At 32.5% G+C, this 12,090-nt stretch overlaps 1 protein-coding gene across 12 annotated transcripts in view; it reads left to right on the top strand.

Moving 5' to 3' along the window:
* Sox5 (SRY-box transcription factor 5) overlaps positions 1 to 12,090 on the top strand; it is a 967,314-nt gene that overhangs the window by 385,429 nt on the left and 569,795 nt on the right. For 11 of the 12 annotated variants that reach the window (XM_076854205.1, XM_076854204.1, XM_076854203.1 and 8 more), the window contains one exon: positions 8,422 to 8,450. The exons of the other annotated variant lie outside the window; for it this stretch is intronic. The gene's annotated coding sequence lies outside the window, so the exon portion shown is untranslated. The remainder of the gene's footprint in view (positions 1 to 8,421; positions 8,451 to 12,090) is intronic. 12 annotated transcript variants of the gene reach the window in all.

The following is a 12,090-nucleotide window of genomic DNA, read 5'->3' as shown; positions in this document are numbered from 1 at the left end:
CATTCAGGAGTGTGTCTGAAGTTGCTGGTGGTGCATTCTGAGCATGTGCTGCAGGTTAGTTAGGCTGAAGAATGCAATGCCCCTTCCAAGCTCCTAATTTACTTCTGGAGAGTGATTGAGGTTCTCAGGGACTAGGGACACAAAGGTACTTTGGAAATAAGCCTGTGTCCATCCAGGTGTGTGGAAGGGAGAGAAAGAAAGAGGGTGGCAGGGGGAGTGGAATTAAATGAGAATAGGCAATATTCTATTTGTTAAAGTCTCAACCAGTGCTTTGAAAATAATAAAATCCCCTGTACTTTTTACTAACTAGGAAACTAGGATCATCTCTTTGATAAGAATTTCAGGCAGCAATTAGTCTGGCCTCAATTACCATACTAGAACTTTTGTTTGTTGCATGTCTTAGAATCACTTTAAATTAATGTCAAGTTCTCTTCTGCCACTGTTCCAGTGAGAAGTATAAGAACACATGTAAGGTCACAAGGATCCAGGGAAGATGATGTTGGTAACTCAGGAGCATCATTAGGATACATCTCAGCCAGGATTCATTTACTTGTTCCAACATCCTGGGTTTTTCTGGAAAACTCTTTTAGAAAGCACATATTACTTTGAAACAGTAGTAAGCACGGTAGTACTAAATTATGATGTAATCATCAAGAAAACCATATTTGTAATAAGGTTAATTAAATTTGCTGCAGTCCTGAGACAAGCATCCTCTAAGTGTGCCAGTAAATCTGGTGTTGCTTTATCAAACTGAAGGGCACCCCCTTCTTCTCCCAGAATGAGTAGCTCATTGCCAGAGGACACACGCAGGCTGGCAACAATAACTAATACGTTATGAGAGGTTAGACAGGTTTAAAAAGGATTCGTCTCTGAACTGAAGGGCAAATTGTAAGAAATTTCTTTGTCTGCTTGTGATGCTGTTAAATTGAAAGCACAATGGGAGGTTGGGTAGATGCAACAAAGGTTGAAATGAGGGCCTGCTGTTTGGAGCAAGCATCATGGATCCACCAGTGGTCCAGACATCTGCTAACAGCAACCACCCCTTGTCAGGTTCTGCCCCACATGGGGCGCACGGACACTGCACCATTTAACTCACTGGAGTCTTCCAGCTCTGCAGTGTGCTCCACATCAGGAATGTTTATGTAATAAAATAGAGCTAATTAAACATTTCAAAGGGAAACATTATTTTAACACTAATTAGATATGATTACAGTTCTTTATTTCCTATGCCAGTGCTGAACTCACTAAAGCACCCTTATTCTGCTTTCTTTGCACAAGTTTTTTTTTTTTTTAAGCAAAGTCTTATGGAATAGCACAGTGCTATCCCATCGTATAGTATTTATTCCACTATGTTGACATGCTCAAAAACTTTTTCCCAATTTGAGGTGAGTTAAATAAAAGAACAAAAACACGACAACCATAGATCGAATGCACACAGTAATAGTCTGTTATTTATTTTATTTTATGTTTTAAATTTCAAACCTGTCAGGTCTGTATCAGCAAAAAATATCTTCATTTCACAGGTGGGGTGTGCAGGGCACAGGTCAGATAAGCAGGTCAATAGCAAACAAGTCTAGCCAAGATGTGACTTGCTCAGCGTTTGCCTTCTGGGGATACCCCTCCAGGAGAGCTATGGAAGCACTTTTGCTTAAGGCAGTTAAAATATGCCAGATAAAAACTCATAATATGCACATGAAGTCATTTCAGATTGGTAATAGACAAAAGGCTTCTTTCATCAATGAGATAAGAAATGGCTATAAGACACATTTTTTTTTTTTTTTTTTTGGTGGTGAGTACTGTGGATTCAACTCAGGGCATTTGACCATTGAGCCACATCCCCAGCCCTATTTTGTATTTTATTTAGAGACAGAGTCTCACTGAGTTGCTTAGCACTTGGCTTTTGCTGAGGCTGGCTTTGAACTTGCCATCTTCCTGCCTCAGCCTCCCAAGCCGCTGGGATTACAGGTGTGCACCACTGCGCAGAGCTCTTCTAATACACTTTTAACTAATTAATGAATTAAAAATCTTTGAACTCTTAAAACTAATTCTGCCAAGACATATGTTAATTTACATTTTTACTTATATATAGTATATTAATGAAAGCCCTGTGAAATGCACAAAGATTTCGGGTAAGATTTCTACAGAATAGATAGTACTTGCATTTGGAAAGCAAGTCAGGTGAAAGCCTTTGAGTGGTAGAAGGACACTAGGGCTGCTAAAGGTTTGACTGTCCCTTATTGAGCAACGAGACATGTTTTATAGCTTCTTCAAAGTTGTTTATGATTTTAAAATAAGGTACAGAAGAATACGGATAAACAATATTATGATAGGATAAATATATTTTATTATATATGATCTCGAGGAGCAGCTTTTTTTTAACCTCTTGTCTGAAATTTCAAGAAGAATGAATCTGTACACTAGTTCTCTGCAGTCCTAATTAAAAAGAACTTCAATGAAAAGTTCTCTTTTTGACTTCCATCCCAAGCTCGAGGGCACAGCGGTAGCTAGAGAGATATTGTGTTCATTTTGTTGTTTGAGTCCTTTAGGAAGGAGTTGCCTTTCAAATACCAAGCAGGTAATGGGATGCCCTCAGGACACTGCTGTCACATCAAGGTTTCTTTAAAAAAAATAATAATAACACTTTCACATCCCCTACCACCATCATAACCATCACCAACACCACCGCCGCCCAACAGTTAAAAGTTTCAACAAAAACATTAGGGAAAACTTCAAATCATTTACTTCAAATCCTAACTGTGATGTTACCCATAAAATCCAAATAAATGATAGGTGATACATTATCTCATTAAGATGACATAGCCAATGTATATAAAAATCCTAAAATTCTAATGATAGTGTATGATTTCCTTTTTATGAAATATCCATTCCTTATGTATATTCTTTTCAGGCATTTTTAAAACTTTGAAAGAGGAAACTAAAGGAAGATAAACAAACAAACAAACAAAAACTCCTTAAATTAAAATATTCCTCTTTCCTCCTCCAATCAGTTCTCATTCCCAGTTTTCTGCAATTTAATCTCTCTATTTTTCTAGTCCTCCATGATGTTAAATCACTTCATAGTCTTCAGTTGCCTTTGACATTTTACACCTCATACATAATAAGTTTTACAGCTTTACTCTGTGATGTTGCCAGTGGTTTTCCATGCTATTCCATGGATGCCATTTTTTCATACATACCATCTTCACCTGAACGCATTGTTTTGCAAGTGATTATCCTGGCTAATTCTCTCTTTCAGTTCATGTCCTATGCAATTATGATGGTATTTTTCCAAGAATAAAAACCTTTGTGATTCTTTGCTAAACAGGTGCTTCCTTTCCACTGAGATCTTGCCTTTGCCCCCATCCATGTGAAGACTCTGATCTAACAAGGATCTGGGACATTGTAATTTGCCATGCCCAAGAACTAAGATTCAGCCCCATTTTACTTAGTGTCTATGCCGCATGTGAGTTCTTCATTATTCCTTCTTTTAATTTTTTTTTTACCTCTGTTTACTTATGAGACAGCAATGAGACCATCTTTTCTTCCATCTTTCGAGCCACCTGATTTTAAGTTCCTTGTAACAATTTCTTCCTCTGTGTCTCCCTTAAATGATTATTATCTTGTGGACTCTGTTTGATATTTTCCCCTCTCACTTTGCCAGTTTTCTTTGAGTGATTTTTATTCAAATCAATGGCACCTAAAAGCTCACATTCCCCAAATTTTTATCTTCAATCCATCAACTCATTTATTGTATTTTATTTTATTTTAATATTTGTTTTAGTTGTAGGTGGACTCATAACCTTTGTTTTATTTTTATGTGGTGCTGAGATTTGAACCCAGTGCCTCACACATGATAGGCAAGCACTCTACTACTGAGCCACAACCCCAGCCCTCAACTCATTTATTATAACTAACTGCTCACTCAACATTCTCTCTTGAAGGTATCACAAAAAGCTTCACTTCACATCTCTAAATGGATCTTATTTTTCTCAGTCCCACAAAAGTCTATTCTTTATTCTACATGTTTGTAAATGAAAAAAACTTCTTCTGCAATTGGATGAATCAGAGCCTAAGAATCTCTGTAAGACTCCTCATTACACAAATACCTATTTATGAGTCAGGTATTTTCCTAGGCCTTGGGAATACAGTAATAAACAAAGCCATGCTTTAGAGAAGCATTCATTTTAGTAAAGGAAAATAACCAAATAATACACATATTTCATAATAAGTTTATAAACATATTGAGGCAAACATATACACATACACACATAATAACTGCACATATTTGAAGTGTACAATTTGACAATTATTGAAGTATGTATGGAACAAAAAATCAGTTATTGCAATCAAAAGAGTAAACATACCAATCACCTTAAATAGTTGTTTCCTCCTCTTGTTTTCTGTGATTTGAGATTTGTACATTGTTTAGAATTGTATAAAAAAGATTGTTTACATTTCTTTAAGTTTTTTAGTATAGTTGTAGATGAACATAATGCCTTTATTTTATTCATTATTTATATTTTATGTGGTGCTGAGGATCGAACTCAGTGCCTCACATGTATGAAGCAAGTGCCCTGCCACTGAACTACAGACCTAGCCCCTATTTACATTTTTTAAAAAAATTTTTTTGAGGGGTAAGTTCTAGTGTTACTCAATGTGATTATTTAGATTTTTCCATGTTCTTTGTGTATATCAGCTATACATTTCCTTATTATTGTTGAGCAATATTCCACTATATGTATAGATACATATATATTTACATATATACAGAATATATTATATATTCATATATATGTGTGTATATGTGTGTGTGTATATGTATATGTGTGTGTGTGTCCATTCATTTGTTCATGGAATCTGAATTGTTTCCACTTTGGCTATTTCAAAAAAGGCAGCTATGAATATTTGTTTGCACATTTATAAAGCAATTTATATATTCTCTATTATCTGTTGCATAAATACCAAGAGGTAGAATGACTAGTCATAGGGTAACCAAATGCATGAATTTTTAAGAAACTCTTCCTGTTTCCACCAGCAACATATGGTAGTCCAGTTTCTCCACATCCCAGCCAGAATTTGGTATCATTGGTCTTCTTTAGTCATTTTAATGGATTATGTATTATGCCACTACAATTTTAATTTGCATTTATCTAATGATTAACAATGTTGATAATATTTTCATGTGCTTATTTGCCATCTCCGTATCTTCTTTAGTGAAGTATCTATATGAATTTCTGATATATTTTTAAATTGGGTTATTTGTTTTCTTATTAGTATTTAGACTCTTTTATATGTTTTAGATACAAGTCCTTAATTAATGTATGATTTTCAGATATTTCCCTTATTTTGTATTTGACCATTCTTAACAATTGTCTTTTCACAAATAGAAATTTTTATTTTTGATAAAGTCAGATTTTTTCTGTGTATTATTCTTTAAATTTGATTTGTGTAAAATATTTGCTTAGCCCAGGTCATAAAGATTTTTTTCCTATGTGTTCTAGAATTTTTATACTTTTAGGATTTTTATTTAGATTTATGATCAATTTTGAGTCAATATTAACATATAGTGCCAGGTTTGAATCAGAGTTTAATATTTTTAATACCACTGTCCATTTATACCATTACCATTTTGAAAACATGACAGTTTCTTAACTAAATATCCTTTCTGCAGTTTTGTGTAAAAACTACATTCTGCATATCTGTGGGTTGGTTTCTAAACTCTATTCCATTGATATATTTGTCTTTCTTTGTGTCAGTACTGAATTTTGTTTACTATAGCTTCATAAGATTTGAAAGCTAAACAAGTCAGTACAATAAAATTTGAATTTTTTCCTTAAGATTGTATGACTGTTCAAGAGTTTTTGCATTTGTATGACTTCTAGAATGAATTTGTCTTATTCTAGAAAAATGCTTTCTGAGATTGTCATTGAGACCATGTAGGAATCATTTGTAATATATAAAATGATTTGGATAAAAATGACATTATGATAAGATTGAGTCTTCTAAATAGTTAACAAAGCATATCTATATATTTAAATAAATCATCTTTGATTTCTCTCAACAGTAATTGGTAATATTCAATCTATAGGTCTTATATATTTTTGTCAAATTAATCTCTTAGTTATGTCATTATTTTGATGCTATTGAAAATGTTAACATATCTCAGTTTGCCTAGCATGTGCAAGTCCCTGGGTTCAATCCAAGAAACACACACACACACACACACACACACACACACACACACACGGTTCTTCATGGCTTTCTTACTCCTCCTTTAAAAAAAGTTTCTGAAAACAGTAGCCTATTTTAAATTTTTCTTATTGGCATAAATAATAGTTTATTTTTGTGTATAAACCTTATTTTCTACCCCTTTAAACTTGTGAGTTCTAGTAGCTTTATTATAAATTGAATCATATTTTCAATATAGTTATATTTTCTGAATAAAGACAATTTTACTTATAACTTTCATATATACTTCCCTTTTATTGCTTTTTCTTGACTTATTGCATTCCAGTATAACCTTCACTATAAGATTGAATAAAAGTTGTGACAGTAGATACCTTCCCTTATTCTTGATCTTAGGAGGTTGCAATCATTCTTTCCTGTTTAAGTAGGATATTCTTGTAAGGTTTTTGTAGATGTTCTTTATCAGATTGGGAACATTGCCTCCTATATGTACACTGAAAATTTATATGAAGAACAGTTATTGGAATTTACAAATGCTTTTTATATATGTACTGGTATGATTTCATAGTCTTTGATTTCAGTTTGATGATATAGTAAATGACATTGACCAGTTTCCAAGTTTTAAAATGCAATTGCATTGTTGGGATGAACTAAATTATAGCCAGTTTGTTAACATTTTATTAAAAATATTTGCATCTAGCTGGGTGTGTTGGCACACGTCTATAATCCCAGTGACTCAAGAGACTGAGGCAGGAGGATTGCAAATTCAAGGCCAGCCTTAGCAATTTAGTGATGCTCTAATCAATTTAGCACGATCCTGTTTCTAAATAAAAAAATAAAAGATGTGGAGATGTGGCTCAGTGGTAAAAATCCCTGATAAAAATAAATAAAAAGAAAAAAAATTGTATTTATATTCATGGCTGATCCAAGACTGTATTTTTCCTATAATAACTTTGTAAGTTTTTATAGCAGGATATATTGGCTTTATAAAATGACTTGAGAGATATTCCTTTCTTTTTTACTTTATTGAAGAATTTGTATAGAAATTTTCATTATTTGTTTCTTAAATTATCATCAGAATTTACCAGTGAAGCATGTTGGACTTAAATTTTTCTTTGTGGGAATTTTTTTTACTCGAATTTATTATATATGACAGCAGAATGCATTACAAATTCATATTATACATATAGAGCACGACTCTTCTTATCTCTGGCTGTACACAAAGCAGAGTCATACTATTCGTGTCTTTATACATGTACTTAGGGTAATGATGTCCATCTCATTCCACCATCCTTCCCACTATTGGGCCCCCTTCCTTCTTCTCCCATTCCTTTGCCCTATCTAGTGTTAGTATAATCCTCCCATGCTCCCCACCAACCCCATCATGAATCATCATCCTAATATTAGAGAAAACATTCAGCATTTGTTTTTTGGGGGTTTGGCTAACTTCACTTAGCATTATCTTCTCCAACTTCATCCATTCACCTGCAAATGCCATGATTTTATTCTCTTTTAATACTGAATAATATTCCATTGTGTATATACACAGCATTTTGTTTATTCATTCATCTACTGAAGGGCATCTATGTTGGCTCCACAGTTTAGCTATTGTGAATTGTGCTGCTACAAACATTGATGTGGCTGTGTCCCTGTAATATGCTGTTTTTAAGTCCTTTGGGTATAGACCGAGGAGAGGGATAGCTGGGCCAAATGGTGGTTCCATTCCCAGTTTTCCAAGGAATCTCCATGCTGCTTTCCATATTGGCTGCACCAATTTGCAGTCTATTAGAATTTTTTATGTTTTCTTTTTATTTTTTCATCTATGTTTTCATTTTAAAAATAGAAATAGAGCTATTTATGTTATCTAGTCTCGAGTGAACATTAATAATTTGTATCTGTTAATGAACATATCCATTTTATTTGTTTAATTTTTTGGCATAGATTAACCAAAATATTATTATCACTTTCTTCATCTGTAGAATTTTTAGTGCTAGTATTTCTTACATTTTTTTTTCTTATTGGTGATTTGTATGTTTTCTCTGTTTCTTCCTCTTTTCCTGAGTAGTTTTGCTAGAGATTTTATAATTTTATTGCTCTTATCAATAACTTAACTAGGTTTTGGCTTCATTAATTTTCTATATTGATTTTTTAATTTCTTATTTCTTTGAATTTACTCTGAACTTTGTTATTTTCCATCTTCCGCTTACATTTGGTTTTGTTTGCTCTTTTGTCTAGGGTTCCTAAGGTGGAAACTAAAGCCTCAGGTTTGTGACTTTTTCTTTTTTTCTGATATAGGCACTTTGTGCTATACATTTACTCTATGGATTGCTTTAGTGGGTTCTCACACATTTTGATGTTTTAATTTTTATTTGATCTAAAATGTTTCATAATTTGTCTTATGAGTTTGTTTTTGACCTTGGATTATTTAGAAGTGTCATATTGGTTTACAGATATTTGGGGATATTACAATTGCCATGCAGTTATTGATTTGCAGTTTAATTCCATAGTGGTCAAGTAACATTCTATATTGAAATTATATTATTTTAAATTTATTGAAAAATATTTTATGGACTGAATATAGCCTGTCTTTGAAAGTGTTCTGTGTGAACTTTTAAAGAATGTATACTGTACTATTGGTTGATGGAATATTCTACAAATACCAGGTCAAATTGTCAGTAATATTCTTCAAATTATTTAAATCCTTAGTGATTTTCTGTCTACTTGATCAAATATTGAGAGAGGATATTAAAATCTTATATAATTATGAATCTGTTAAGTTTTGCTTCACATATATATCACTCATAAAGATTTGGGATTGCTATGTCTTCTTGATAAATTAATGGTTTTATTACATAGCAACTTTCTTTATGCCTGGTTGTAGTCTTTCTTTTGAAAGTAACTTTTCCTGATATTGATATAGCCATTCTGGCTTTTAAAAGAGTAATGTTAGCATGGTAAACTGTTGTTTTTTTTTTTTTAATGATTTTCTATTAGCATCCTATGTATATTTAAAGTGGAGTTATTGCTGGAAATCTCTAGATATGTCTTGTTTTAAAATTTGCAATGTCAATCATATTTTAACTGGGAAATTTAGACCATTAATTGTTAATTTTGTTATTAATATATTTAGGTTTAAATATACCATCTTGCTACTTATTTTCTTTTTTGTACTATTTCTTCTTTGAGACTTCCCTCTTTGACTCTTCAAAATTAATATGTTATATAATTCCATTTTATTTATTCTTGAACATACAAGCTACAACTATTCAAATTATTACTATAGCATTATTTTAGGATTAGTCAAACTTTTAGGAACATTATACCTTTTCCTCTATATTAAGAGAATATAGAGTTGTATATTTCTATTTTTCTTCCTTTTGGGATTTCTGCTATTTTCATCATATAACTTCTAATATATTGCAAACTCAGCACTACATAATTGTTATTTTGTTTAAACAGCCACATGTCTTTTACATATGTTTATTTAAGTTAGAAAAAACTTATGTTTATTCTCATAGTTAACCATATCTAGTGTACTTCATTCCTTTTTTGTATGTGTGTGTGCACATGCATGTGATACTGGGGATTGAACCCGAGTACAAATATAATATTGTACATTATATTTCACCTTTATACTTTACCACTGGGCTTTATCACTACTGCCTTTTATTTTTAATTTGAGACAAGTTCTTGCTAAATTGCTCAAACTGACCATCATCTTGGAATTCTCCGGCCTTAGCCTCCCAACTTTCTGGCACCACTATGCCCAGCTTTTCATTCCATTTTTTAGAAAGATATTTTCATCTAGTATAATTCATTATCTTATACTTGAAGAACTTTGAAATTTCTTGTGAGGTAGATCTGCTGGTTTAATTCTTTCAATGTTTTTTATTTGTATTTTGTACATTATATTTTACCTTTATTTAGAAAGATTTTTTTTCTAGTTACAGAATTCAAGACTTTCATTTGTTTTCCTTTAGTGTATCAAAGGTTTTGCTTTCACTTCACGAATTTATTATTTCTGATGAGAAATCTGCTGTTATGTCATTTTTATTATTTTTAGTAATATTTTTTTCCTCTGGATTCTTTTAAGATTTTTATCTTTATGACTAGTTTGTGCTGTTCAATTGATATGAGTTTTTATAATTTTCTTTTTGTGATTGTGATGTTTTAATTAGCTGCTATCATCTATAAGCATGTATTTTTTTAATGATATTTAACCTTTTTTTAGTTATTATTTCCTCAAGTTTTTGTTTGTTTGTTTGGTTGGTTGGTTTTGGTTTCTTTGATTTTGTGGGTATTTTTTGTTTGTTTGTTTGTTTTTGCTTATCTTCTCTCTATTCAGCTTCTGAAATTCATCTTCACATGCATGATAATATGCAGTTCCTAACTCTCTGTTTCCCAACTCTCCAACTCTTGGTTCTTTAATTTTTTTTTTACCCTTTAAAATATTTTTTCCATGTATTTCATTTAACATACTGTTTATTCCTGTTTTCATCTCATTTTTTTTAATCTTTATTTTTTCTGTCATTGTTTATTATCTGTCATTAATCCCATACAGTGTATTTTTAGCTTAGAAGCATTGCAATGTTTATCCTTGGGAACATAGTACTTTTCATAACCTTAAAAAAAAATTGCCATGTCTTGGATGTCCTATGCTTTTTGAACACATAAATTATAGTTAATAATTGTTAAAGCTGTTACATTGTCCATTTCTACTCATTCTAACATCTTTGTCAGTCCTGGGTTAGTTTTGAGTGACTGATTTTTCTTCCAAGTATAAATCATATTTTCCTGCTAATTACAAACCTGGAAATTTTTTTAATTAATTTATTTAATTAATTAATTTTTATTTATATATGACAGTGGAATGCATTACAATTCTTATTACACATATAGAGCACAATTTTTTATCTCTCTGGTTGTATACAAAGTATATTCACACCAATTTGTGTCTTCATACATGTACTTTGGATAACAATGTCCACCACATTCCACCATCATTTCTAACCCAATGCCCCCTCTCTTCCCTTCCCACCCCTCTTCTTTACCTAGAGTTTGTCTATTGGATACCAGACTCACAGAAGTTCACTTCATTGGAAACTAGATATTTATGCATTCCTATGTATATTCTTGAGCTTTTTTTCCTGGGCCCCAATGAAGTTACTTGGAAACAGATTAATCACTTTGGCTCTTTTATTATTTATTAGGTATGATCAAAGCAGCATTTTTCTAGATCTAATTGTTCCTACTATTAAACCAAGATCCTTTTCTCTAATATGGCTCTGCTAGTTGTTTGTTTTTCCAGCATGGCTGGTGAAAATAGGCTTTATCCCCAACCTGTATAACCCCTAGGTACTAATTCCTCTAGTTTTCTTGGGAGTTCTTTTCCCAGCCTTGGGCAATTTTCTCTTACAAATGCTGATCAGAATTCTGCTGAATCCTTGAATGGGACCCTCTATATGTCTCCTAATTTCTCTGTGCAGTTCTCTCCTAATAGCTTGTCCAGTGAATCTAGCCACCTTTGTCTTCCTCAGTTCAGCTCTATCTTCTCAACTCAGGGAGGCTACATTACTATGGAGCTCTCCCTTGCCTGAGCTACAGTGTTGAAACTCAAGATGGTGAGCTGCAGCTCTCCTAGGGCCAAAGGGTGCTCTCATTTGTTTTTTGGTTTTCAGGGATCAGTGTTCTCTGTTGTCCCATGTTCAATATACCTAAAAGCATTTTTTTTCCCACATATTTGATCTTTTCATTTTTAGTTGTTTCAGGTGATAAAGTAAATCCAGTCCCTGTTACTTCATCTTGTCCCAATAGTACATGTTTTAAAGAAAAAGTAAAATAGAGAAGTAGGTAGAAAAACTTCATGAAGAAGAGAATCAACAGTTAATGAGGTTTATCAAAATG

This window comes from Callospermophilus lateralis, chromosome 4 (genome assembly GCF_048772815.1).
Source record: "Callospermophilus lateralis isolate mCalLat2 chromosome 4, mCalLat2.hap1, whole genome shotgun sequence".
NCBI classification, from domain to species: Eukaryota; Metazoa; Chordata; class Mammalia; order Rodentia; family Sciuridae; genus Callospermophilus; species Callospermophilus lateralis.
The sequence above is the reverse complement of the archived record's forward strand: the minus strand, read 5'-3'. Positions and strand labels throughout refer to the sequence as shown.